At 42.0% G+C, this 27,446-nt stretch overlaps 1 long non-coding RNA gene across 1 annotated transcript in view; it reads left to right on the top strand.

Annotated features, from left to right (window-relative positions):
* The first annotated feature begins 4,738 nt into the window (after positions 1 to 4,738).
* Positions 4,739 to 27,446, top strand: part of LOC138977952 (uncharacterized) — a 41,797-nt gene continuing 19,089 nt past the window's right edge. Inside the window, exons 1-2 of the long non-coding RNA XR_011459532.1 lie at positions 4,739 to 4,979; positions 23,449 to 23,639. This is a non-coding gene — a long non-coding RNA (uncharacterized lncRNA). The remainder of the gene's footprint in view (positions 4,980 to 23,448; positions 23,640 to 27,446) is intronic.

Below are 27,446 nucleotides of genomic sequence, written 5' to 3'. Positions count from 1 at the left end.
AAATCACAACAACTCTCAATTTCAACCAATCCAACACAGCGAATGGCTCCCACCCGGTTGGTACCTTTCTCGTGCACCTCGGCCCTGGTTTCCAAATACAAAGAGTTTTAATATGGGAATTACCACACAAGCTGAGGTTTATTTTCATGTGTAAAATGCATCTGACAAAATCTGGCACAATGGGTTATCATTTAAATTAAAATCAGTAGGTATTAGAGGACGATTGTTAAAATGGTTTCGTGATTATTTAGGAACTTGTTATAAGACTGTTGTTAGTAAGGGTGCTGAGTCTGCATTACAGGGCTTACAGGTAGGCGTTTTACAAGGTTCTTTCTTATATACATATATATATATATAACGTCATCGTGAACGATATTGAATCCGAAATTAAGTTGCTTGCATGCGATACGTCCATGTCCTTAGATTATGTATTAGACGAGCACGAACTTCAAACGCAGACCCGAATAAAATTAGTGGTTGTAACAGTGAAAAACTGTGGAAGGTTTAATTTCACGAAACAGAAACGAAACTGTTTGGATATAAAACGTGATGATATTCGAAACGAACCACCCACTTTCAATTATACTCTGTTAAAGAATGTGAATCAGCATAAACTTGTTTGTGTAATTTTGCAGAATGAAGATGGACTTCTCAGTAAGAATTATCGTAACAATGGTTACTTTATTCATTGATTGTTTAAGATATTATTAATACAGATTAGGACGTACACGTTAGGAAACTATGTTAAAATCCTTTATGTTTCCACATGTTGATAATGCAGCCATCCTATTGTGTCAGCTGCACTGGAAAACATACACCTTGACTGTAATCAGTGGCGTGCGTGGAACCAGCTTCAGCAAACTTGATAAAGCAAGCGGATTTTGTAACTTAAAAGAAGACGGAGAAGAAATAAAATATTGTTATACCACAAAATGGTGCATGGTAAATGCCCTCATTGTTTATCACATTTCTTGCGCTCTTTAACTTCTGTTGCAAACACATATCACAGAAGAAGAAAACAAGTCGCGTAAGGCGAAATTATTACATTTAGTCAAGCTGTGGAACTCACAGAATGAAACTGAACGCACTGCATTTTTTCACAATGACCGTAGTCCGCCGCTCGTGCAAAAGGCAGTGAAATTGACGAGCCTGTTTAGCACGGTAGTGGTTGCGCTGTGCTGCATAGTAGGCTTTTCTGTAACTCTCTTCGTTTTAACTTTCTGGGCGTGTTTTTAATCAAAACATATCACATCTATATGTTTTTGGAATCAGGAACCGACAAGGAATAAGATGAATTTGTTTTTAAATCGATTTCGGAACTTTTATTTTAATCATAATTTTTATATTCTTATTTTTTTTAGAGCTTGTTTTTAATTCAAATATAGCATATTTATATGTTTTTGGAATCAGAAAATGATGAAAAATAGATGAACGTAATTGTGGATCGTTTTATAAAAAAAATATTTTAATTACAATTTTCAGATTTTTAATGACCAAAGTCATCAATTAATTTTTAAGCCTCCAAGCTGAAATGCAATGCCAAAGTCCGGCCTTCGTCGAAAATTGCTTGACCAAAATTTCAATCAATTTCATTGAAAAATGAGGGTGTGACAGTGCCGCCTCAACTTTTACAAAAAGCCGGATATGACGTCATAAAATACATTAATCCAAAAAAAGTAAACAATATCTGGGGATATCATACCCAGGAACTCTCATGTACAATGTCATAAAGATCGGTCCCGTAGTTTACTCTGAATCGCTCTACACACACAGAGACACACAGACACACACACACACACACAGAGACACACAGACACAGACACACACAGACACACACACACACACACACACACACACACACACACACACATACACCACGACCCTCGTCTCGATTCCCCCTCTATGTTAAAACATTTAGTCAAAACTTGACTAAATGTAAAAACATTGAAACGGAGATTCCCCGCAAACAGAACTGGAATATACTTATTTATATGAAGTCTTATATCGCGCGCGTATCTCCAGACTCGGACTCAAGGCGCAGGGATCTATTTATGCCGTGTGAGATGGAATTTTTTACACAATACATCACGCATTTACATCGACCAGCATATCGCAGCCATTTTGGCGCATATCCTACTTTTCACGGCCTATTATTCCAAGTCACACGGGTATTTCGGTGGACATAGTTTATCTATGCCTGTACAAATTTGCCAGGAAAGACCCTTTTGTCAATCGTGGGATTTTTAACCTGCACACCCCAATGTAGTGAACACGAAGGGACCTCGGTTTTTCGTCTCATCCGAAAGACTAGCACTTGAATCCACCACCTAGGTTAGGAAAGGGGGGAGAAAATTGCTAACGCCCTGACCCAGGGTCGAACTCGCAACCTCTCGCTTCCGAGCGCAAGTGCGTTACCACTCGGCCACCCAGTCCTTTATACTGTAGATTGGTTATATATTGCTATGACACACTTTTCTTTCGAAAATATCCACACCCGACCCACGATTCGCCGCCCATCACTAGCAGTGATAGCTAAGCAAGGCAACGTCAAGACGGTCAAAGTGCATAGTCAGCGATCACTACGGGACATCCATCATTGCTGCAACGAATCGTGAATTTCGATCAGTACAGTGTCCAAAGAAAAGGGTGATATATTAAGCGCACACTGCATAACATACTCATCCGAGTTAAAGTTGTTGGTCGCGATGGCAGGTAAAAGCCGGTCCACCACGTGCTATTGCTTCGCCTCGCTTTGAAAAGCTTGACCCCATGTCAAGGGCGCTTGCTGTGTCACACCGCTTACAAATCAGAGAGGAGTTTTCCGGAAACACGTCTCCCCTTAGTCAATGTCATGCCTTTATTGACTGTTTGTTAATCAGCCTTACCCCGTAACGCATTTTGTCATGATTTTTGCAAAGACAATCACACCTTGTGTCTTAACCGCGGAGCCTTAATTACACATACACGCACGCACACACATACTCGATTACAAATCACAAACACAGACTCATATTTTTTCAAAAATGTGCCGGACCTCCTCTCCGTGTCTTCCTACGCAACTGGTGTGTGCACGCGAAAAACCAACACCTATGTGTATACAAGGAACTTAGTCGATAAATATCGACAGGGGGCCGACAAATGGTTTAAATGTGAAATGTGTGTATATGGGTGTGGGTTTAAAACAAACAAACAAACCAACCCATGTGAACCCCGGGCCGCAGGCCTTCGATGTAGTGATTGAAAAAAAAGAATGTTCTCAAATGGTTCAATTCTCATTTGGTCTGATTTTCAAATGGTACCGGTATCCCACCCACCCCCCCCCCCCCCCCCCCTGGCCGCAGGCCTAGGATTAAAATTTTATAGACATTGACCTTCTTCCCAGGGGTCATTGACCCAGTTTTAGCTATGAGAGGTGGTTCCCCTTTCATATCTGAGAGAGGAAATACTTCCTGCACCCGGGTCAGTGACCGAGTTTAACCTATGGGGAGCTACGGGGCGGTCTCTTTGATGTCTTGAGAGGAAACTTGGCCAGGGTAGTACATGCACCAGAACTGGTGGACACCATGGACAAACATGAAATCGAAGCAGTTTGCTTGAGGGAACGGACGTCAGCAACTCAAACTTCTCTGTTTTCTTTTTTTAAGAAAATCTGACTTTCTTTGTGGCCCCCTGACTCCGCCCCCCTCCCTCTGTAAGGACCCCCCTCCATAAGGACCGATTTTTGTCAACATTTTCAAGGTCGCTAGAGAGGGGTTCCACTGTATGACCTAACCGCTACTGGCAGACGGCCTCAATCTTCACGCGCATAGACGAGATTAATAGGTGCTTGGTTTTGGTATTTTGAATTACATTACATTAAACCTTTGTTGGGCTTCATGGTCATGGCAACAGCCATAATAATATTACATGATGTATAATATTATATTTCAGCATATGTGAATTACATGTCATCATACCAAACTGTCATACATTTTTATTCCTACATTTCTGATTGATCACAACCAAACCTACTATCATTGGACACATCCAAATGCAAGCGCCTGTTCTTGACAATTTCCCTCTGATCTAAATATAAAATCAGTGCAATTTCCTGGGTCGGGCTTTGCCACAGACACTCACGGTTTGGCCTGTAGGTAAAATGTACAATGTATTTTCTGATTTGTGCACAAAAGCTTTTTTTCTTTTTTCTTTTTTTTAACATAACAATGTTTAATGTCATTGTATGTTTAAAAGACCATGGTCACATTTGTAAAACAAATGTTAAATTAGAAAATAAATAACATTTTGGTTCATGATTTTTCCTACACCTGTGCTGAAAATAAGACATAAAAATGTTGGTATATAAGTCACTCAAATGCAGACTAGTATGAATGGTTTGAGTTTGTTGCGGTTAACCCTGCACAGTTCGGCCTATGATGTTTTTGTTGAACAATTTTGCCGTCACCCCTCCCATAGGGTGACGTATTTCACAACTTCCTATGTTACACAAACTCAGTGATGACCAATTTTGCCTTCACCTCTCCCATAGGGTGACGGATTTCACAACTTTCTACTGATGAACAATGTTGCCTTCACCCCTCCCATAGGGTGATGGATGTCACAACTTCCTGTGTACACAAACTGATGACGTATTTCACAACAAAATGGCGCTGCCCATGGTTAACCTCGAAACTATCCGTATGAATGGGGGCCTCCTGGCCCCCATAATAACCAGGCGCTTCGTTTGCCACGTTAGTTTCAACGGATGATTTCTTTGTGGAAAAGATCTAACCCTTATAAGAGGAGAAGAAAAAGAAAATAATTGAGAAAAACGTGTACAATCTGTTGGTGATACTTCACGATGACGGTGAAAGCAAAAGCGGCAGTAATGATGGTGGCAGTGACGATGATGATGATTTTTATGACGACGACGAATGCAAGTGAAGGGCGTTCTCTTCGCCATCGTCAAAAACGGATAATGTGCTCTGGAGGGAAAACAGGTACGTAGACAGAAAAAGAAAGACAGAGAGAAAGAAAGAAAAAACGAACAAGTGGAATAAAGACAGAAATTTTATTAAAAACAAAATGAAAAAGAAAGACAGAGAGAGAGCAAGGAAGGAAGGAAGGACAAAACAAAGAAAGATTGCAAAAAATAGCACACCCAAAAGTAACAAAGAAAGATTTCAACAACAACAAAACTGCAAATAAGAAAGAAAGAAATGATGAAATAAAGACAGAAAGTAGATAGAAAGTAACAAGTCGCGTGAGGGTGTGACTGTGCCGCCTCAACTTTCACAAGAAAACGAATAAGACGTCATCAAAGAATTGTATTTTTTTAGTGTCCAGGGATATCCTTTGCAGAAATTCTCATGATTCGCTCTAGTTGACTGATGTCAACAACAACAAGTGGCGTAGGGCGAAATAACACCATTTAGTCAAACTGTCGAACTCACAGAATGAAACTGAACGCACTGCTTATTTCACCAAGACCGCATACTCGTACTTTCGTCAGTCCACCGCTCGTGGCAAAGGCAGTGAAATCGACAAGCCAGAATAGTGCGGTAGTGGTCGCGCTGATGAGGAAAACACGCTTTTCTGTATCTATTCTTTTTAGCTTACTGAGTTTGTTTTTAATCCAAACATATCATATCTATATGTTTCTGGAATCAGGGACCGACAAGGAATAAGCTGAAATTGTTTTTAAATCGATTTCGGACATTTTATTTTTATCATAATTTTTATATTTTTAATTTTCAGAGCTTGTTTTAAATCCAAATATACCATATTTATATGTTTTTGGAATCAGAAAATTATGAAGAATAAGATTTTTTGATCGTTTTGAAAAAAAAATTGTAATTACAATTTTTAATGACCAAAGTCATTAATTCATTTTTAAGCCACCAAGCTGAAATGCAATACCAAAGTCCGGCCTTTGCCGAAGATTGCTTGACGAAAATTTCAACCAATTTGGTTGAAAAATGAGGGCGTGACAGTGCCGCCTCAACTTTCACGAAAAACCGGATATGACGTCACCAAAGACATTTATTAAAAAAACGAAAAAAGCATCTGGGGATATCATACCCAGGAAGTCTCATATAAAATTCCTAAAGATCGGTCCAGTAGTTTACTCCCAATCGCTCTACACACACACACACACACACACACACACACACACACACACACACACACACACACATACACCACGACCCTCGTCTCGATTCCCCCCTCTATGTTAAAACATTTAGTCATAACTTGACTAAATGTAAAAAGAAGGAAGAAGACAGCAAAAAAACAAAACAATACTTTAAGGCCTACAAAAAAATAGATGTGGTTACGGTAACCCGACCTACCCTATTTTTAGGGGCCGACCCGATAACTTTTTATTACATCTGTCAACAACAACAACAACAACAACAACAACAACAACAACAACAACAACAACAACAACAACAACAACAAGTCGCGTAAGGCGAAAATACAACATTTAGTCAAGTAGCTGTTGAACTCACAGAATGAAACTGAACGCAATGCCATTTTTCAGCAAGACCGTATCATACTCGTAGCATCGTCAGTCCACCGCTCATGGCAAAGGCAGTGAAATTGACAAGAAGAGCGGGGTAGTAGTTGCGCTAAGAAGGATAGCACGCTTTTCTGTACCTCTCTTTGTTTTGACTTTCTGAGCGTGTTTTTAATCCAAACATATCATATCTATATGTTTTTGGAATCAGGAACCGACAAGGAATAAGATGAAAGTGTTTTTAAATTGATTTCGACAATTTAATTTTGATCATAATTTTTATATATTTAATTTTCAGAGCTTGTTTTTAATCCAAATATAACATATTTATATATGTTTTTGGAATCAGAAAATGATGAAAAATAAGATGAACGTAAATTTGGATCGTTTTATAAATTTTTATTTTTTTTTACAATTTTCAGATTTTTAATGACCAAAGTCATTAATTAATTTTTAAACCACCAAGCTGAAATGCAATACCGAAGTCCGGGCTTTGTCGAAGATTACTTGACCAAAATTTCAACCAATTTGGTTGAAAAATGAGGGCGTGACAGTGCCGCCTCAACTTTCACGAAAAGCCGGATATGACGTCATCAAAGACATTTATCAAAAAAATGAAAAAACTTTCGGGGATTTCATACCCAGGAACTCTCATGTCAAATTTCATAAAGATCGGTCCAGTAGTTTAGTCTGAATCGCTCTACACACACACACAGACACACACACAGACACACACACACACACACACACACACACGCACATACACCACGACCCTCGTCTCGATTCCCCCCTCTTCGTTAAAACATTTAGTCAAAACTTGACTAAATGTAAAAACCCGAGTGCAGAAAACGCAATGAAAGCGAAAGCGCTCGAGTCGCACACTTATTTCCCTGTTAAGTAGGTTAAATTTTTACACATTAAAAAAAAGCTTTAAAAAAAAGTGATTGCCTACCTTCCTACCCTATTTTTTTGTGGCTATGTTACCTTAACCACACCTTTTTTTGGGGGGGGGCCTAGTCATTTATTTGTAGGAACTGACGTTTTCTGAGACTTTGTTGATAAATATTTAGTTCGGGGGAAACATTCTTCTGCCAGAAAAAGATAAAGACTTTTGAATGTTTTATTTTATTCTAAACAGGCCCCGCCATGCAACTTCTTGTTCATGAGCAGATTTTGCTTGATGGGTACTGTGCGCGCCTTCGTGTGCGAGGCTGGTACTACAATTGTTCATACGAAATGACAAACACAGGTTACAAGCGATAACGCGCAAAAATACTGGTTTATTGAGTCACTTGAGAAAAAGTGACTCTATGTAATCGGTCAGTGTTAGTCTGTCCGGCCGTCCGGCCGGCCGGCCGTCCGGCCGTCCGTAGACACCACCTTAACGTTGGACTTTTCTCGGAAACTATCAAAGCGATCGGGCTCATATTTTGTTTAGTCGTGACCTCCAATGACCTCTACACGTTAACGATGGTTTCGTTGACCTTTGACCTTTTTCAAGGTCACAGGTCAGCGTCAAAGGAAAAATTAGACATTTTATATCTTTGACAAAGTTCATCGGATGTGATTGAAACTTTGTAGGATTATTCTTTACATCAAAGTATTTACATCTGTAGCCTTTTACGAACGTTATCAGAAAAACAAGGGAGATAACTAGCCTTTTCTGTTCGGCAACACACAACTTAACGTTGGGCTTTTCTCGGAAACTATAAAAGTGACCGGGCTCAAATTTTATGTGAACGTGACTCCCAGTGACCTCTACACTTTGACGTCTGCTTTGGTGACCTTTGACCTTTTTCAAGGTCACAGGTATGTCTTGAAGGAAAAAAATTGCATTCTTCAGGTATGCATTGTGTTGTGAATAGCAATTTCTTCCTGTCCATCTGATGCCTCATATAATATTCAGAACTGCGAAAGTGACTCGATCGAGCGTTTGCTCTTCTTGTTACTTTACATCTGATCAGTATTGTATATTAATTACAGTACTATGTATTGCGTAATTCAGTATTGCATATTGCGTATTGCGGTAAAAAACTAAACAGAAAGAAATAACAAGTCGCGTAAGGCGAAAATACAATATTTAGTCAAGTAGCTGTCGAACTCACAGAATGAAACTGAACGCAATGCCATTTTTCAGCAAGACCGTATACTCGTGGCATCGTCAGTCCACCGCTCATGGCAAAGGCAGTGAAATTGACAAGAAGAGCGGGGTAGTAGTTGCGCTAAGAAGGAGCACGCTTTTCTGTACCTCTCTTTGTTTTAACTTTCTGAGCGTGTTTTTAATCCAAACATATCATATCTATATGTTTTTGGAATCAGGAACCGACAAGGAATAAGATGAAAGTGTTTTTAAATTGATTTGGACAATTTAATTTTGATAATATTTTTTATATATTTAATTTTCAGAGCTTGTTTTTAATCCAAATATAACATATTTATATGTTTTTGGAATCAGAAAATGATGGAGAATAAGATGAACGTAAATTTGGATCGTTTTATACATTTGTATTTTTTTTTACAATTTTCAGATTTTTAATGACCAAAGTCATTAATTAATTTTTAAGCCACCAAGCTGAAATGCAATACCGAAGTCCGGGCTTTGTCGAAGATTACTTGACCAAAATTTCAACCAATTTGGTTGAAAAATGAGGGCGTGACAGTGCCGCCTCAACTTTCACGAAAAGCTGGATATGACGTCATCAAAGACATTTATAAAAAAAAAATGAAAACAACGTATGGGGATTTCATACCCAGGAACTTTCATGTCAAATTTCATAAAGATCGGTCCAGTAGTTTAGTCTGAATCGCTCTACACAGACACACAGACACACACACACACGCACACACACACACACACACACACGCACGCACATACACCACGACCCTCGTTTCGATTCCCCCTCGATGTTAAAATATTTAGTCAAAACTTGACTAAATATAACAAGTCGCGTAAGGCGAAAATACAATATTTAGTCAAGTAGCTGCCCTTTTTCAGCAAGACCGTATACTCGTAGCATCGTCAGTCCACCGCTCATGGCAAAGGCAGTGAAATTGACAAGAAGAGCGGGGTAGTAGTTGCGCTAAGAAGGATAGCACGCTTTTCTGTACCTCTCTTTGTCTTAACTTTCTGAGCGTGTTTTTAATCCAAACATATCATATCTATATGTTTTTGGAATCAGGAACCGACAAGGAATAAGATGAAAGTGTTTTTAAATTGATTTGGACAATTTAATTTTGATAATAATTTTTATATATTTAATTTTCAGAGCTTGTTTTTAATCCGAATATAACATATTTATATGTTTTTGGAATCAGCAAATGATGGAGAATAAGATAAACGTAAATTTAGATCGTTTTATAAATTTTTATTTTTTTTCACAATTGTCAGATTTTTAATGACCAAAGTCATTAATTAATTTTTAAGCCACCAAGCTGAAATGCAATACCGAAGTCCGGGCTTCGTCGAAGATTACTTGACTAAAATTTCAACCAATTTGGTTGAAAAATGAGGGCGTGACAGTGCCGCCTCAACTTTCACGAAAAGCCGGATATGACGTCATCAAAGACATGTATAAAAAAAAATGAAAACAACGTTCGGGGATTTCATACCCAGGAACTCTCATGTCAAATTTCAGAAAGATCGGCCCAGTAGTTTGGTCTGAATCGCTCTACACACACACACACACACGCACACACGCACATACACCACGACCCTCGTTTCGATTCCCCCTCGATGTTAAAATATTTAGTCAAAACTTGACTAAATATAAAAAGAGAACAGAAAACAAAGTATTAGGCATGGCAAAGATATCAAAAATGCATAAACAAAACGCAAGAAACAACAAGTCGCGTAAGGCGAAAATACAACATTTAGTCAAGTAGCTGTCGAACTCACAGAATGAAACTGAACGCAATGCAACGTTAACGCAGCAAGACCGTATATTATATACTCGTAGCATCGTCAGTCCACCGAGCACGGCAAAGGCAGTGACATTGACAAGAAGAGCGGGGTAGTAGTTGCGCTAAGAATGATAGCACGCTTTTCTGTACCTCTCTTTCTTTTAACTTTCTGAGCGTGTTTTTAATCCAAACATATCATATCTATATATTTTTGGAATCAGAAACCGACAAGGAATAAGATAAAGGGGTTTTTAAATTGATTTCGACAATTTAATTTTGATAATAATTTTTATATATTTAATTTTCAGAGCTTGTTTTTAATCCAAATATAACATATTTATATGTTTTTGGAATCAGAAAATGATGGAAAATAAGATGAACGTAAATTTGGATCGTTTTATAAATTTTTATTTTTTTTTACAATTTTCAGATTTTTAATGACCAAAGTCATTAATTAATTTTTTAGCCACCAAGCTTAAATGCAATACCAAAGTCCGGGCTTTGTCGAAGATTACTTGACCAACATTTCAACCAATTTGGTTGAAAAATGAGGGCGTGACAGTGCCGCCTCAACTTTCACGAAAAGCCGGATATGACGTCATCAAAGACATTTATCAAAAAAATGAAAAAAACGTATGGTGATTTTATATCCAGGAACTCTCATGTCAAATTTCATAAAGATCGGTTCAGCAGTTTAGTCTGAATCGCTCTACACACACACACACACACACACACACACACACACACACACACACACACACACGCGCACAGACACACACACATACACCACGACCCTCGTCTCGATTCCTCCCTCGATGTTAAAACATTTAGTCATAACTTGACTAAATGTAAAAAGGGAAAAATAAACAATCACAAGACAGGCGAAAACAAACAGACAAGAAAGTTACAATACCAAACACTCGTTGGTTAATCCTTTAACAGTAATTTTGTTTGTTTGTTTGTTTATTTGTTGCTTAACGTCCAGCCGACTACGTAGAGCCATATCAGGACGAGGAAGGGGGGGATGAAGGGGGCCACTTGTCAAGCGATTCCTGTTTACAAGTGCACTAACCCATTATTTGTGTCCCAGCAGGCTTTAGTAAAACTAAATTAATACCTACTGGAAGATTACCAGTTTCCAGTATGTTAAAATAGGCTTAACCTATCTACTGCTGGACTTACATCAGAACACTAACAGATTAAACTATACATGAATCGCGAGACAAGCGACAAGAGAAGAGATTTTTGGAAAAAATACAGGTGAATGAGCAAGAAGGCAGAAAAAAGAAAAGAATTCATGAAGAAAAAGAGAGCATGACATGAAAGAGGAACCAAAAATCTACCTAACAGCAAACTAGAAAGCTCCTGCGGTTCCAAAAACAGTAGGGGCCTTTAATTTCATAACCGCAGTGCCCCACTGCGGGACTTTAACAGTAACAAAGGATTACGTTCCTTATGTTCAATATAATAAACACTAAGAATACTCAAGAAACTTAGGATAAAAACTTTAAATCCAAAATGGTTACTTTAAGGAAAATACAAAACGTTGACTCATCAGGCCAGGAATACAATAGCAAACTGTCATACTAAAAGTCTCTAAACAACAACGTTTCTGCGTTAATCAAAGTCACAAACAAGATATTTCCTCATCCAAATTTTCCCCAATAGCGTTATTTTTTTTTTCTTCTTTTTTTTTTCTTTTTCTATTTTTTTTTTTAAACCTCAGTTGCATGCAGGTTTGCTAAGTACTACAATTATTTTTTGCCTTTTTATATTTAGTCAAGTTTTGACTAAATAATTTAACGTAGAGGGGGGAATCCAGACGAGGGTCGTGGTGTATGTGTGTGTGTGTGTGTGTGTGTGTGTGTGTGTGTGTGTGTGTCTGTGTGTGTGTGTAGAGCGATTCAGACTAAACTACTGGACCGATCTTTATGAAATTTGACATGAGAGTTCCTGGGTATGAAATCCCCATACGTTTTTTTCATTTTTTTGATAAATGTCTTTGATGACGTCATATCCGGCTTTTCGTGAAAGTTGAGGCGGCACTGTCACGCCCTCATTTTTCAACCAAATTGGTTGAAATTTTGGTCAAGTAATCTTCGACGAAGCCCGGGGTTCGGTATTGCATTTCAGCTTGGTGGCTTAAAAATTAATTAATGACTTTGGTCATTAAAAATCTGAAAATTGTAAAAAAAAATAAACATTTATAAAACGATCCAAATTTACGTTTATCTTATTCTCCATCATTTGCTGATTCCAAAAACATATAAATATGTTATATTCGGATTAAAAACAAGCTCTGAAAATTAAATATATAAAAATTATTATCAAAATTAAATTGTCCAAATCAATTTAAAAACACTTTCATCTTATTCCTTGTCGGTTCCTGATTCCAAAAACATATAGATATGATATGTTTGGATTAAAAACACGCTCAGAAAGTTAAAACAAAGAGAGGTACAGAAAAGCGTGCTATCCTTCTTAGCGCAACTGCTACCCCGCTCTTCTTGACCTTGTCAATTTCACTGCCTTTGCCATGAGCGGTGGACTGACGATGCTACGAGTATACGGTCTTGCTGAAAAATGGCAGCTACTTGACTAAATATTGTATTTTCGCCTTACTCGACTTGTTTTTTTTTTGGGTGTGTGGCTTGGAGCAAACCTTCTTCATAGGTCTTTTCTTTTCTCTGTCAAATGTGTACATTTTTAAATCAACAAACTTTATCAGTAAACTAATATGTTTAAATAAATAAATAAATAAAAATAATCGTAACATAAATGTATTCCTAATGTTCAGCTCAGTTTCCTTTTTTTTCTTTTTTTTTTTCCTTCTCCCTCTTTCTTTTTTCTTTTTTCTTACATTTTTAAATCAGCAGCTTAAAGATAGGGTAAAAAAAAAAAACCACACATTTAAATTTACTTCTTTTGCCCTAATCTTTTCACCTCTATCATGGACAAATACCAACAATGGACAATTTTATTAAAATATTTTACAATTACCATTATTCTCAGTCTATATGTGTCGCAAATCTAACTCTGAATTAAACATGCACACAATTTCTATTGGTTTCCCGTATTTGAATTTTCCCACACACATTTTTGCCACAATAATAAGTAAATTGATATAGTTTACTAAATAGCGTTATTAGAAATAAGCCCGTTTACAAACGATCACCACAGACCGCAAGCTCTTTTACCTAAATTCATTTAACGTAAGGCTAGGATAAATCCGAGAAAACGTTTCACTTGGAACTTCGTTAACCACAGAAAACACAAGTTATCATTATAAAAATTAGTGACTTTCTAGCGTCTACAAATCATTGCTGTACGTTTCACAAAACTAGAATAGTTCAACACACAATAAAGAAACACTACAACATGTCAAACTTCCAACTCACGTTATACATAAACAACTCACAAAGTCATTACAAAATGGCGACCAAAATACAACACAAACAAGTAACAACAAAAGTATCTTATGCGCTGTGTGGGTTGACCAGAGTACCAAAACTGTAGCCTCTCAACGAAGGGCACAAAACAATTCACAGCTTTCAATAAAACTGTATCCAAACACACGTTCACGTTGACAATATTCAAACTGCTCACGTTGACATTAAAACATTACAAGAAGTACTCCATAAGCTCACTTGCTAACTTTGATACGTTACATAAAACATCCAAGCTCTTCCATAAAAACCCTCAGATCGACTGAAGAGAGGAAGTCAAACAGTAATATTTATAGAAAACAAAAACCTAACATGGAATAGTTCATTTTAAAGGTAAAAGGACACCATATTGACCGACCAACAACATTCCTAAAACAGGATTGGGTGAGACTACTATTTACAACCAATCAGTAACCGATCACGCACTTCGTGCATGCTCAAAACTTAAAACGGTATATTTTACAGAAAGAAGATCAAGGAACTAGCTGACATTAAAAACTAAAAACACGTGAGTCACACGTATTCTAAAGCTGACAACGCAGTTTCGCAGGGCTCACTCCAAAACCAGGACATGGACAAGAACACGTGAATCTCACGCGTATTCTAAAACTAACGACGCAGTTTTGCAACGCTCCGACCAAAACCAGGTCACAACAAGGAGCACGTGAGTCTCACACGTAGAAAATAGTTAAATAACGCTCCACAAAAACAGGTCACAACAAGGTGCCAAGATAAAAACACGGTTTACTTGCTTTACACGGTAAAAGAGCTGAAGCAAACGTATTTACAACAAAAAAATAGGTGAATGCATGCCACATCGGCATGCACAGGTACAAATCATAGGTAGATGGGAAGATATAATTGTTTTGTACTTAAAAAAATATCATTTGGTTCAAACAAATGTTATTAAAAAAAACATGACAAAGAACAATTCGAAAATGTGTAACTAGGACACGAGCTGGGGCAAAAGCTTATTTTACGTGGCCAAACCAATGTACCATTACACAAATCTTCATGATGGTGGACATGACAATAATACATTATTTTTCGGTAAGTCGCAGAGATTTATTTGCTCTCATATCATGTAAAAGTCTAGAGAAATGTGAGCTCTCAAATCAACTGAAAGTCTAGAGAAATGTGTGTTGAAAGTAGCGAAATGTGTGCTCTCATATCAACTAAAAATCTAGAGAGATGTGTGCTGAACGTCTAGCAAAATGTGTGCTCTCATATCAACAAAAAGTCTAGAGAGATGTGTGCTGAAAGTCTAGCAAAATGTGTGCTCTCATATTGTCACGTTTCAACATATCACATAAGGTAATAATGAAACGGTTAGTTACTTCTAACTAACTAACCACACCACGATCCACACTCGCAGTCATACAAATAGATAGAGACAACAAAAGTATAAGTTTCAGACGCCTGTTTATGTAAAAACTCGCCACCTCCCTCGAGACTTCACTCAAAATATGTTCTTTTTACGTTCACAAGACGTAAAAAACTAATGGTCACTGACAAAATGCCAGTTAGAATAGAAAAATTATAGTAACACGCTGATCCCGTGTAAAGATAAGAAAATACGACTGTTTTGCTTCTAACAGTTCATGCAGGTGTCACACACCCCACGTCGTCCCTACTTGAGTATATTCACAGATAGCATAAAGACAACGGTGGTCAACGGGGTGCATAAGACATGGTGCACTTAGCTTTCTTTCGCCACTGGGTGGACGTCCTGTAATTAGTCTTTTAGCCTCCACAACTGCTCCGTCGAATGAAGTGCTGGTTAGCGTAGTGACGAAGCAGGGAACAGTGGAGGCATCAGGGGCCGCACCCAGTCGCTGGTTAACGGGTTAGCCGGTTCGCTGGTTAGCTGGTTAGCCGGTTCGCTGGTTAGCCGGTGTGCTGGTTAGCGTGTCCCCGCAGAAGGCAGCCGAACAGTAGTTAGGAAAACGAAGGCTGCAAACAGAAAAGCATCGGTGCACTAAACATGTCAGCTACCCCTCACCCTCCACCTTTAAACATGTCATCTTTACATATCTCATCGAGCACGTGGGCCTGCACAAAATTAATGGACTTTTCACAACAACAAAACAGCCGTCTTTTCGTCTTTCTCTCCCTATCTGCAAAAACCATATACAGATTAGTATTTTAGCGTCACAGAGAGCAAATTATGCGCTAACCTGGAGAGAACAACAGAGAGTATTTCATTCCACAAACACAGACTCGTCAACAGCGTTAAATAATGATTTATTACCTCAAACAGCCTATGAGTGTAGCACTCTCATGGAAGCAAAACCCGCTTCCTCCCTGGAATGGCCTCTGTTCGTCAACAGTGACAACAACATCCAGAAACCCCTTGTCGAATACTTATGCGAAAAACCATCGCACGACGAAGGAAAGATTTGACGACTCGTCCTCAGCAAAACATATGGCGGTGAGAAGGTGATAACTCGTTGAAGATCCTCTAGAGTGCCGAATACTCTATTCGGTGAAAACCATCATACTCTATAGACCCCTGTATCGATCCTTCTTCTACGGCCGCTGGGTGTCAAGTGCCCCGTTCTTGTGTCTCAGACAGACAACCTTGAGAATAACACGTGACTGACCTTGTCACATAACAAGTTCAGCCATCGACAATTCTGCCTCGCCAAGCAAAATTATCCCCGTGAAAAGCGTGCAAAACAGAAATCTCGTGCTTGTTTGGCGCTGTCAGCAGAATTCATATCCGGTGATGGAAAAACAGACGCTTTTTGTTGCACTGGATCAAGAGAGGGCACCCCACCGAGTGACCTTTTCCTGATCCCTGTCACCTAATCGCTCCCAGTCATGTTCTCCTCTACAGCCCGAGAGAGAAAATCGGCTCCAACATTGCTGGTGCCTGGAATGACGCGTACCGTGAATTGGTACGGTTGGAGAATCAACGCCCAGCGCATAAGTCTGGCGTTTGCCAACCTTGCAACCTGAAGGTATTGCAGAGGTTGATGGTCCGTCTCCAGACAGAAAGGTCGTCCGTACAGGTACGCCTCGAACTTCTGGATGCCCCAGACAATGGCGAGACACTCGCGTTCAACCGTTGCATATGCTGCCTCGGCCGAGGTCAGCTTACGGCTGGCGAAGCAAACAGGGTGCAAAAACCCCTCTGTCTCCTGAAGCAACACTGCCCCAAGTCCTTTCCCTGAAGCGTCTGTCCTCAGCACGAAGTCCTTGTTCAGGTCTGGTAGCCGGAGTATAGGCTGACTGGTGAGTCGCCTCTTCAAGGTGTTGAATGCGGAGCTGCATTCCTCAGTCCACACTACAACGGTCGGTTGTAGTTTCTTGGTAAGGTTGGTCAGTGGTAGTGCGATTTCGGCGAAGTGCGGGATGAAGCGTCTGTAGAAGCTGGCAAGGCCCAGGAAAGACCTGACTTCTTTCTTAGTGCGCGGTGGCTCCGCCTCCCGAATCTTCTGGATTTTGTCGTCCTCTGGAACGAGCAGTCCCTCGCCGACAACATGACCCCGGAAAGACAATTCCCGAAATCCCAAGTAGCACTTGGACGGTTTAGCTCCCAGATTTCCGTCCTTCAACCTTCCGAACACGTCGCGCAGGGCGTCGAGATGTTCAGTCCATGTCTCAGTCGCGATCAGCACATCGTCGATGAAACTGCTGATGTCCTCGCGCTTCAACGGTTCCAAAAGTTTCCTCATCATGCGAGTGAAGACGGCACCTGCATTCTGTAGTCCAAAAGGCATGACTGTCCACTGGAACTGGCCGAATGGAGTGGTGAATGCAGTCTTTGGGCGATCTTCTTCGGCAACCGGAATTTGCCAGTATCCCTTGGTGAGGTCCAGTTTGGAAAAGTACTTGGCCTTGGCCAAGTGACTGAAGAGGTAGTCCACATCAGGCATGGGTTCCGCGTCAAACGCCGTAATCTTGTTCAGCTTCCGGTAGTCGACGCAGAACCTGACGCGTCCATCCTTCTTCTTCACAAGTACAATCGGTGAACTGTAGGGAGAGTTCGCTGGCTCGATGACGCCCAACTTCGTCATGTCGGCGATTTCCTTCCTGACCACCTCCTTCTGGGCATGAGGCATGGGATACTGCTTCGTCCTCACTGGCTGTTTCTCCAGCAAGTCGAAGGTAAACTCCTCTAGATGCGTCTGAAGTGGTATGTCTGTAAGGACCCGTGCTGCATCCTTCAGGATCTCTTGCAGGTCCGCTTTCTGGTCGTCCCCAAGTTCAGCTGAGATGTGCACGTCCGTGTAAGTCTCACTAGCCTCCAGCGGACAAACTGGTACACGACCTCCTCCCTGTTCCTCCGTTGTCTCGTCCATCACGACAGCTACCTTCTCTGTCTCTTTGTCTTTGTCCTTCTCGTCTTTGTTCTTCTCCCCATAGGCAGTCCTTTCCACGTAGGCGCGCAGCAGGTTGGCGTGATACAGGCGTGCTTTCCCGTTCATGACGATCCTGTAGTCGTTCTGGCCCACCTTCGCTGTCACCTCAAAAGGTCCTTGCCACTGCAGTTGTAGCTTGTTGTGTTTGACAGGTAGAAGTAGCAACACCCGTTCTCCGATCTTGAAGCTGCGCGGCCGTGCCTTGCGGTCGAATCCTCGCGCGTAACGCTGTGCTGCTCTTCCCAGGTTCTCTTGAGCCAGTTTGCAGGTCTCTTCAATCCTGTTCCTGAGTTCTACGATGTAGGTCGCTGTCGTCTGCACCTCCTCGTCAGCTTCTTCGTCCGTCCAAGCCTGACGCAGGATAGCCATGGGACCGCGTACCTGTCTGCCGTACAACAGCTCGAATGGGGAAAAACCCAAGCTCTCCTGAGGAACCTCGCGGTATGCAAAAAGCAATGCTGGGATGTACCTGTCCCACGTGCGTGGTTTCTCCTGAGCTAGCTTCCTCAGCATGGTTTTCAAGGTACCATTGAACCTTTCCACCAGTCCGTTGCACTGAGCATGGTAAGGAGTGGTGAAGTGCTGCTCCAGTGATAGCAGTCGTGCTGCCTCCGCCATCACTCCTCCCGTGAACTGAGTGCCTCTGTCGGTGAGAACCTCTGATGGAATTCCCAGCCGGGACCACATGGTAACCAGTGCTTCAGCTACTCGCGTAGCCTCAATCGATTTCAGAGGGATCGCCTCTGGGTATCGAGTGGCGTAGTCCCCCATGGTCAAGATGAACCTGTTTCCGTCCTCAGACGCAGGCAAGATGGGCCCGATGATGTCAACTGCCACCCGACGAAAGGGTTCGTCGATGAGCGGCATCTTCTCTAAGGGGACCTTCCTCACCCTTCCTTTGGCAACCACCTTCTGGCACTTATCACATGACGCACAGAAACGTCGGACATCCGTGCAGATGCCTGGCCAATAGAAGTGGCGCCACACACGGTCCGTGGTCTTCTTGGTGCCGAGATGACCTCCCAGAATCGAGTCGTGTGCCGTTGCCATGACTCCCTCGCGAAACTCGCGAGGTACGACAACCTGTTTGAAAGTTCCTTCTTTGTTGCTGAACTCACGGTAGAGCAACTTCTTCTCCCTGAGGAACTTTGACCTCCCATGCTTCCCGCTCAGCTTCACCTTCCCCGACTTCGCGTGCTCCCGAGGAGTCGCTAATGTCGGATCAGATGCCTGAGCCTTCGCGAGAAGCGCGGGGGTCACGTTCCCCAGGGCAGCTCGTGCGGCAGGCAGGGGTTTGAGAGGTTTGCCCTCTCGCTCCGCCTGTGCTCGCGTGAGAACTGAAATGACGTCGGGAGACCGATAAACGGGAACCTCCCTGGTGACGCCGTCCACAAACTGGACACGGTTCCCAATGAGCAGGTCGCATGGAGGATCGTCCATGACGACGGCCACAATGGTCCCCGTGAACAACGGTGTTACGACCTTGATCACCGCCGTGTTCAGGTCGTAAGCGTGAGATGCCTCGGCCATTCTCACTCTGATGCTGTCTCCTGTGTAGGCCATAGCTGGAACTAGACTCGCCCGGACCACTATCATGTCTGCCCCGGTGTCCCGCAGACCTTCGCCCTTCACTCCGTTGACATAAACGTTGCAGTGGGGCTGGAAATGTTTCCTGGAGCAAGGAACACAGAGTTGTGGAATTGTGCATGAGCTCGTGACGTCCCTGAGCTCCTCACTGCCCACAACATGTACGCCCTTCTGGTCAGCCTGTCTCTTATGGCAGTCTTTCTTCACGTGGCCCCGCTTGTTACAGTAGAAACACTGGATGTCAGTTCTGGAACTTGATCCCTTGTGTCCCTGATCGTCCTTCCCGTCCTTGGGTCCTGAAGAACCTGAATTTCCCGATTTTCCCGGCCGTGAGCCTGAAGATTTGCCGGAGATCGCCTGGGCGTCCTCGTGTACTCTGATCCAGTCGGCTGCCTCCTGTGCAGTCTTTGGCTGGTGCTCCTGCACGAAGGTCACCACCTCAGGTCGCAGGCTGGACATCAGCTGTTCCATAACAATGAGGTCGGCAAGGTCGTCGACGGTCCAGTTCTTCTCGGCCATCTCCACCCAGCGCCGCAGGTAAAGATTTAGACGTGCCACAAATTGATGACTCAGCTCGCCGCTCAGTCTTTTGCAGTTCCGTAGTCGTCTTCGGTACGCTTCGGCTGTCAAGTTGAACCGTTGCAGTAACGCCTTCTTCAGAGCTTGATAGTTCCGCGCCTCGTCGTCATCCAAAGCGTTGTACAGTTGCAAAGCGCGTCCTTTTAAGCATGTGCTAAGCCGACTGGCCCACGTACCCTCTTCCCATTGCTGGTCAGAGGCAATACGCTCAAATCTGCGTAGAAAGTCGTCGAGCTCGTCTTTGTCATCGTTGAACGTCGGAAGTCTCGTCCGGTCAGCAACAAACGTCGGCGCGCTAGCCTGAGTAGGTGTACCCTTCTCTGCCTGTAGCTTCGCTAACTCTAGCTGGTGCTCGCGTTCGGCCTGTTTGTCCTGTCTGTCACGTTCGGCCTGTCGTTCCCTTTCTTGTCTGTCAAGTTCGTCCTTCTTGTCCTGTCTGTCTCGTTCTGCCTGTCGTTCCCTTTCTTGTCTGTCAAGTTCGTCTTTCTCTTTCTTGTCCTGTCTGTCACGTTCGGCCTGTCGTTCTTGTCTGTCAAGCTCTTCTTTCCTTGTCTGTCGCTCCAAATCTTCCCTACGTTCCAGCTCCTTGCGTTTAACCAAACTACGCGCTCTAGCGCGTGCATCTCGCTCTGTCTGTTCCTCACTACCAGGAGTTTCGAAAGTTATTCTCCTCGTAGGAGATCCCTCTGCAGCCATGGTTAGTTTGGAAAGCTTTATTACAAAGGTCAGTCTAACGCAGCTATCGCTAGAACCCGCGAAGATGAAATGGATACAAAAATCCAGCAACAGGAAAACGCAGAAGAAAAATCCAAACGGTGTAGAACAAAACGCGTAGCCTAATTTATGGCTGCTTTTTGCGGTGAAACAGAGTGTTTCCCACAGCCGTGGCCTACTTTATCGGCTGCTTTTTGCGGTGAAACAGAGTGTTTCCCACAGCCTTGGTTAGGACAGAAGTCCTCGGACCCTTCCCCCCCAAATTCCAACAAAGTCAAAAATATGGAGAAAAATCCAAGTAAAACAAGACGGTAGAAATGTAACCTGTTACAGAATGCAAACAACACAGTAGAGAACACTGAGTAAAACGAATAACAAATCCGCTAACCCCGCTCAGCTCTCTGCAACGGAAAACTCTGAACGTGCAACAACAAAGATTCACAAACAAAGGAAAGGGAAGTAATCACAGTTAGCGCATACAATAGCTCACAAATTACAATTTACATTTCCTGCAAGATGTGAATCGCTTAAGGTGTGGTATATGATCAAAACTATACAAAAAAGGGTAGCACCAAGCAGAAAATAAGTCGAGCACTGACGAGATTATCTGCTCTTAGTTATCCTTAATTGGTGGGTCTTTATCAGTTGGAAATTAACTGAGTAAATCCCGGCTTGGCCCCCATGTGTCACGTTTCAACATATCACATAAGGTGATAATGAAACGGTTAGTTACTTCTAACTAACTAACCACACCACGATCCACACTCGCAGTCATACAAATAGATAGAGACAACAAAAGTATAAGTTTCAGACGCCTGTTTATGTAAACACTCGCCACCTCCCTCGAGACTTCACTCAAAATATGTTCTTTTTACGTTCACAAGACGTAAAAAACTAATGGTCACTGACAAAATGCCACTTAGAATAGAAAAATTATAGTAACACGCTGATCCCGTGTAAAGATAAGAAAATACGACTGTTTTGCTTCTAAAAGTTCATGCAGGTGTCACACACCCCACGTCGTCCCTACTTGAGTATAATCACAGATAACATAAAGACAACGGTGGTCAACGGGGTGCATAAGACATGGTGCACTTAGCTTTCTTTCGCCACTGGGTGGACGTCCTGTAATTAGTCTTTTAGCCTCCACAACTGCTCCGTCGAATGAAGTGCTGGTTAGCGTAGTGACGAAGCAGGGAACAGTGGAGGCATCAGGCGCCGCACCCAGTCGCTGGTTAACGGGTTAGCCGGTTCGCTGGTTAGCTGGTTAGCCGGTTCGCTGGTTAGCCGGTGTGCTGGTTAGCGTGTCCCCGCAGAAGGCAGCCGAACAGTAGTTAGGAAAACGAAGGCTGCAAACAGAAAAGCATCGGTGCACTAAACATGTCAGCTACCCCTCACCCTCCACCTTTAAACATGTCATCTTTACATATCTCATCGAGCACGTGGGCCTGCACAAAATTAATGGACTTTTCACAACAACAAAACAGCCGTCTTTTCGTCTTTCTCTCCCTATCTGCAAAAACCATATACAGATTAGTATTTTAGCGTCACAGAGAGCAAATTATGCGCTAACCTGGAGAGAACAACAGAGAGTATTTCATTCCACAAACACAGACTTGTCAACAGCGTTAAATAATGATTTATTACCTCAAACAGCCTATGAGTGTAGCACTCTCATGGAAGCAAAACCCGCTTCCTCCCTGGAATGGCCTCTGTTCGTCAACAGTGACAACAACATCCAGAAACCCCTTGTCGAATACTTATGCGAAAAACCATCGCACGACGAAGGAAAGATTTGACGACTCGTCCTCAGCAAAACATATGGCGGTGAGAAGGTGATAACTCGTTGAAGATCCTCTAGAGTGCCGAATACTCTATTCGGTGAAAACCATCATACTCTCTAATAGACCCCTGTATCGATCCTTCTTCTACGGCCGCTGGGTGTCAAGTGCCCCGTTCTTGTGTCTCAGACAGACAACCTTGAGAATAACACGTGACTGACCTTGTCACATAACAAGTTCAGCCATCGACAATTCTGCCTCGCCAAGCAAAATTATCCCCGTGAAAAGCGTGCAAAACAGAAATCTCGTGCTTGTTTGGCGCTGTCAGCAGAATTCATATCCGGTGATGGAAAAACAGACGCTTTTTGTTGCACTGGATCAAGAGAGGGCACCCCACCGAGTGACCTTTTCCTGATCCCTGTCACCTAATCGTGACACATATCAACTAAAAGTCCAGAGAGATGTGTGCTGAAAGTCTAGAGAAATGTGTGCTCTCATATCAACTGAAAGTCAAGAGAAAATTTAATGTGGTGTACTCGACACACAATGGAATGTTCTTTTAAACTTTTGTTTCACAGTTCCTGTCAGGATTTGCGTGCAAACCGCGGACGGTAATTGGCTTCACGACCGCGGTACTGACTCAGGCGTGCACGTGTCACTGTCAGGAGCGTCGTGCAGGACCTCTAGCCAGGAACTAGAGTCCCCTGCAGATGACTTCGAGCAAGGAGACTACGATTGTTTCAGCTACAACACTCAGAATGTTGGAACGGTAAGATATATGACTTGATTCGGAATGCACATGTAAGATCGGTTAAATGATCTCCTACTGTCCCTTGACCAAAAGAAAGTGGCCGTATTGATCGACCACAGCATTCTTCTTCAACGCCTTGAACATTTTTTTGGAATCCGTGACACTGCTCTTCAGTTCTTGACATCATACCTTTCTGGTATTACAACAAGACAAAACAAACAAAACATACATAATATTCCTCATTAATTTGCAATGACGCAATATATAAGATTTGGAATGTGTCTAAGTGAAAATGCCGGTCTGTAAAAATTCGTGTTTCTTGGTGTGAAAATGGGATCGTTTTCGTGACTTGACCCGTGGATTACTTTCATCTTGTCTATTTGGTTACTCTGATATCCAGGCTTTGTGTTTGTGCAAACTAGAGGTTAGTGTCCGACTCGTTTTGTTTGATTTTGTGGTAATACTGATATCACTCATACTGACACGTGCTTCTTTGTTCCTCTTAAAAGAAACAGAATTTGCGCGTTGTGTACCATTGTCTAACCACGCTCAATATTGATAGCAGCCACCGACTGTGTTTCTTATGTTGCCGTCAGTAAGCACTTAGTCTAAACTGTAGAGTGAGAATAAGTTTTGAGTCCGGTGTTAGTGTTTCATTTCTGTCCAGCAGTTTTGTGCCGTAATTTTTGTTAATCCACGCGCTGCACGGTTCTCGGAACAGGCACTCGAAACAAGACACTTGTTTTATGCAGTTCGACTCTAGTGCATTTCATTGTTTCTGCTTTTTGTATTGCTTGTTTTGCGTTTCCCCCCTTCTTTTTACATTTAGTCAAGTTTTGACTAAATGTTTTAACGTAGGGGGGGAATCGAGACGAGGGTGTGGTGTATGTGTGTGTGTGTGTGTGTGTGTGTGTGTGTGCGTGTGTGTGTGTGTGTAGAGCGATTCAGACTAAACTACTGGGCCGATCTTTATGAAATTTGACATGAGAGTTCCTGGGTATGATATCCCCGGACATTGTTTTCCTTTTTCGATAAATATCTTTGATGACGTCATATCCGGCTTTTTGTAAAAGTTGAGGCGGCACTGTCACACCCTCATTTTTCAATCAAATTGATTGAAATTTTGGCCAAGCAATCTTCGACAAAGGCCGGACTTCGGTATATGAGAGGTGGAAAAGAGAGTCTTTCTGGATTGCAAAATTAAAAACTTTGGTGCCGAGTGGACTCAATTCTGATCCGTAAACACTCTATTACAGCTTTCGTTTAGACCATGCAGTAAGTGTGTGTGTATGTGTGTGTGTGTGTGTGTGTGTGTGTGTGTGTGTGTGTGTGTGTGTGTGTGTGTGTGTGTGTGTGTGTGTGAATTAGACGAGAGAGAGAGAGAGAGAGAGAGAGAGAGAGAGAGAGAGAGAGAGAGAGAGAGAGAGAGTAAGAATTTGTCGTCGAAGAAGGTTGTCGGAATGTTTATCAAAAGTTCATGAGTATGAAGATGTCTAAATCTTAGTGTATCTTCTCTATTGATCTTCGAATTCATTTATAGTTGCGATATGTTTATGTATTCTGTCCGAAGGGTTAAGTGTTGAATCTTTATGCAAACCTTTGGCATAAACAAAATTGTGTTAAAGTCAAGGAGTACTGTTAGAGAGCTCCTTGGTTAAAGTACTTACGCATTTAAGTGAAGAGACATTAGAATGATATTTTTGCCTGTTCACGGCACGAATAAGTATCCATTTTGTTCGAACTTTGAAATTACGTCACCAGCGACGAATACGTCACTACAAGATACGTATACCTTTGACGTAATAACTTTGGAATTCGCACGTGTACATTTGTTTTGATTACAATCAAAACGAAAGTAGATCTAAGGTTGAATGTAAATTTTATCTTTGAAATATTTGCTTTGTGATTCGTAACTGAAATAACCATGGTATTGTGTTGCTTAGTAATTGATGCATGAATTGGCGTCTCGCAGAATTACACGCCCCTGAGGAAGGCCTGGCAACAGGTCGAAAATTTGGGCTGCCACTTGACATTCTTTGTTTGGCTTTTCTTTTCCTTGATTTTGTTATATATATATATATATATATATATATATATATATATATATATGTATATCTATATATATATATATATATACGACTTGTGTCTGTGTGTGTGTCTGTGTGTGTGTCTGTGTATCTGTGTATTTGTGTATTCGCCATGCACGGCCAAAGTTCTCGATGGATCTGCTTCAAATTTGGTGGGCTTAGGCCAAAAAAAAAATAGGTGTGGTTACGGTAACATAGCCAAAAAAATAGGGTAGGTAGGTAGGCAATCACTTTTTTTTTTTAAACTTTTTTTCTAATGTGTACAAATTAAACCTACCGTACTTTCCGGGTGACAAGGCGCTTTGTTATCTAAGACGCACCCCCTTCTTTTAAAAAAAAAAATTGTAATCCAGTCACCCATTGGACGCAGGGGGCCAATAGGGCGCACCAAAATGACCCAGTTTTTGCCATGAGAGGTGGTTCCCCTGTCATATCTGAGAGAGGAAACACTTCCTGCATCGGGGTCAGTGACCGGTCAGTGACCAAAGGCATTGTGATAGCTGGGTGGCCTTGTTAAAAGACACGACCTTCTTCCCAGGGGTCAATGACCCAGTTTTTGCCATGAGAGGTGGTTCCCCTGTCATATCTGAGAGAGGAAACACTTCCTGCATCGGGGTCAGTGACCGAGTTTAACAGAGTGGAAATCTGTGTGTGCGGCCAGATCAAAGGCAGGGCAGTACCTAGTAGCTGAAACATGCATTATCACAAGTTGTTTGACTGGTACTCAAGCGGTCTCTTTGATTTTTACTTGACAGGGAAATAAGTGTGCGACACGGGCGCTTTCGCTTTCATTGCGTTTTTTGCACTCTTTTTTTTTTTTTTTTTTTTGACAAATGTAATAAAAAGTTATAGGATCGGCCCCTTAAAATAGGGTAGGTCGGGTTACCGTAACCACACCTATTTTTTTTTTAGGCCTTATTCAGAGAGACCCCGGACACAACCTCATCGATGAGATATTTCAACACGTGCTCTCAGCGCGCAGCGCTGAACCGATTTTGATTCCACCTCAGCTATTTTGGTTCCACCTCAGCTACCCGGGCCCCCATACCGACACACCATAGCCGCTATACCACATCACAACGCCAAAGTTCTCGGTGGATCTTTTTCAAATTTGGACACCGTATTCAGCTACACCCCGGACACAATATCATCGATGAGATATTTCAACACGTGCTCTCAGCGCGCAGCGCTGAACTGATTTTGGTTTTTGTGTTCATTTCACCATTATAAGTAACTCTTCCTTATCTTCTCCAGTGTTTGGCGTTTATCTCCCTTCCTTCGTGTGGCTTTCCCGTTCAGTTGTAAGTTACTACTATTTTTAGAATGTCACTGCGCTGTCCACTGCGCTGAGCGTCTTCGGATATTCCCGGCGTTCTGTTACTGTTACTATTTTTAGAAGGTCAACGCAGTGTACAGAACGTAAATTGGACCCGTAAATTATCCTCACTGTAAAAGTGCAAAGGTCGAATCAATTTATAGCCACGCGAAAAATACACTGTCATCTATCTCTCTATAGATACGGCTTCTCTGTGTTTTTGTGTGTGTGTGTGTGTGTGTGTGTGTGTGTGTGTGTGTGTGTGTGTGTGTGTGTGTGTGTGTGTGTGTGTGTGTCTCTATGTGAGCAACACCTGTGCATTGTTCAGTTCTGTTTGTGATGTGGTCTGGCGGCTTTTGTGTAATTTTATGTACTGGCCTTCCTTTGAGAAGCCATAACTTGCTCAGTCCTGTTTGAGTGGAG

Source organism: Littorina saxatilis, linkage group LG10 (assembly GCF_037325665.1).
Source record: "Littorina saxatilis isolate snail1 linkage group LG10, US_GU_Lsax_2.0, whole genome shotgun sequence".
Taxonomy (NCBI): domain Eukaryota; kingdom Metazoa; phylum Mollusca; class Gastropoda; order Littorinimorpha; family Littorinidae; genus Littorina; species Littorina saxatilis.
Note: the sequence above shows the minus strand (reverse complement) of the source record. Positions and strands in the feature narration are given on the sequence as shown.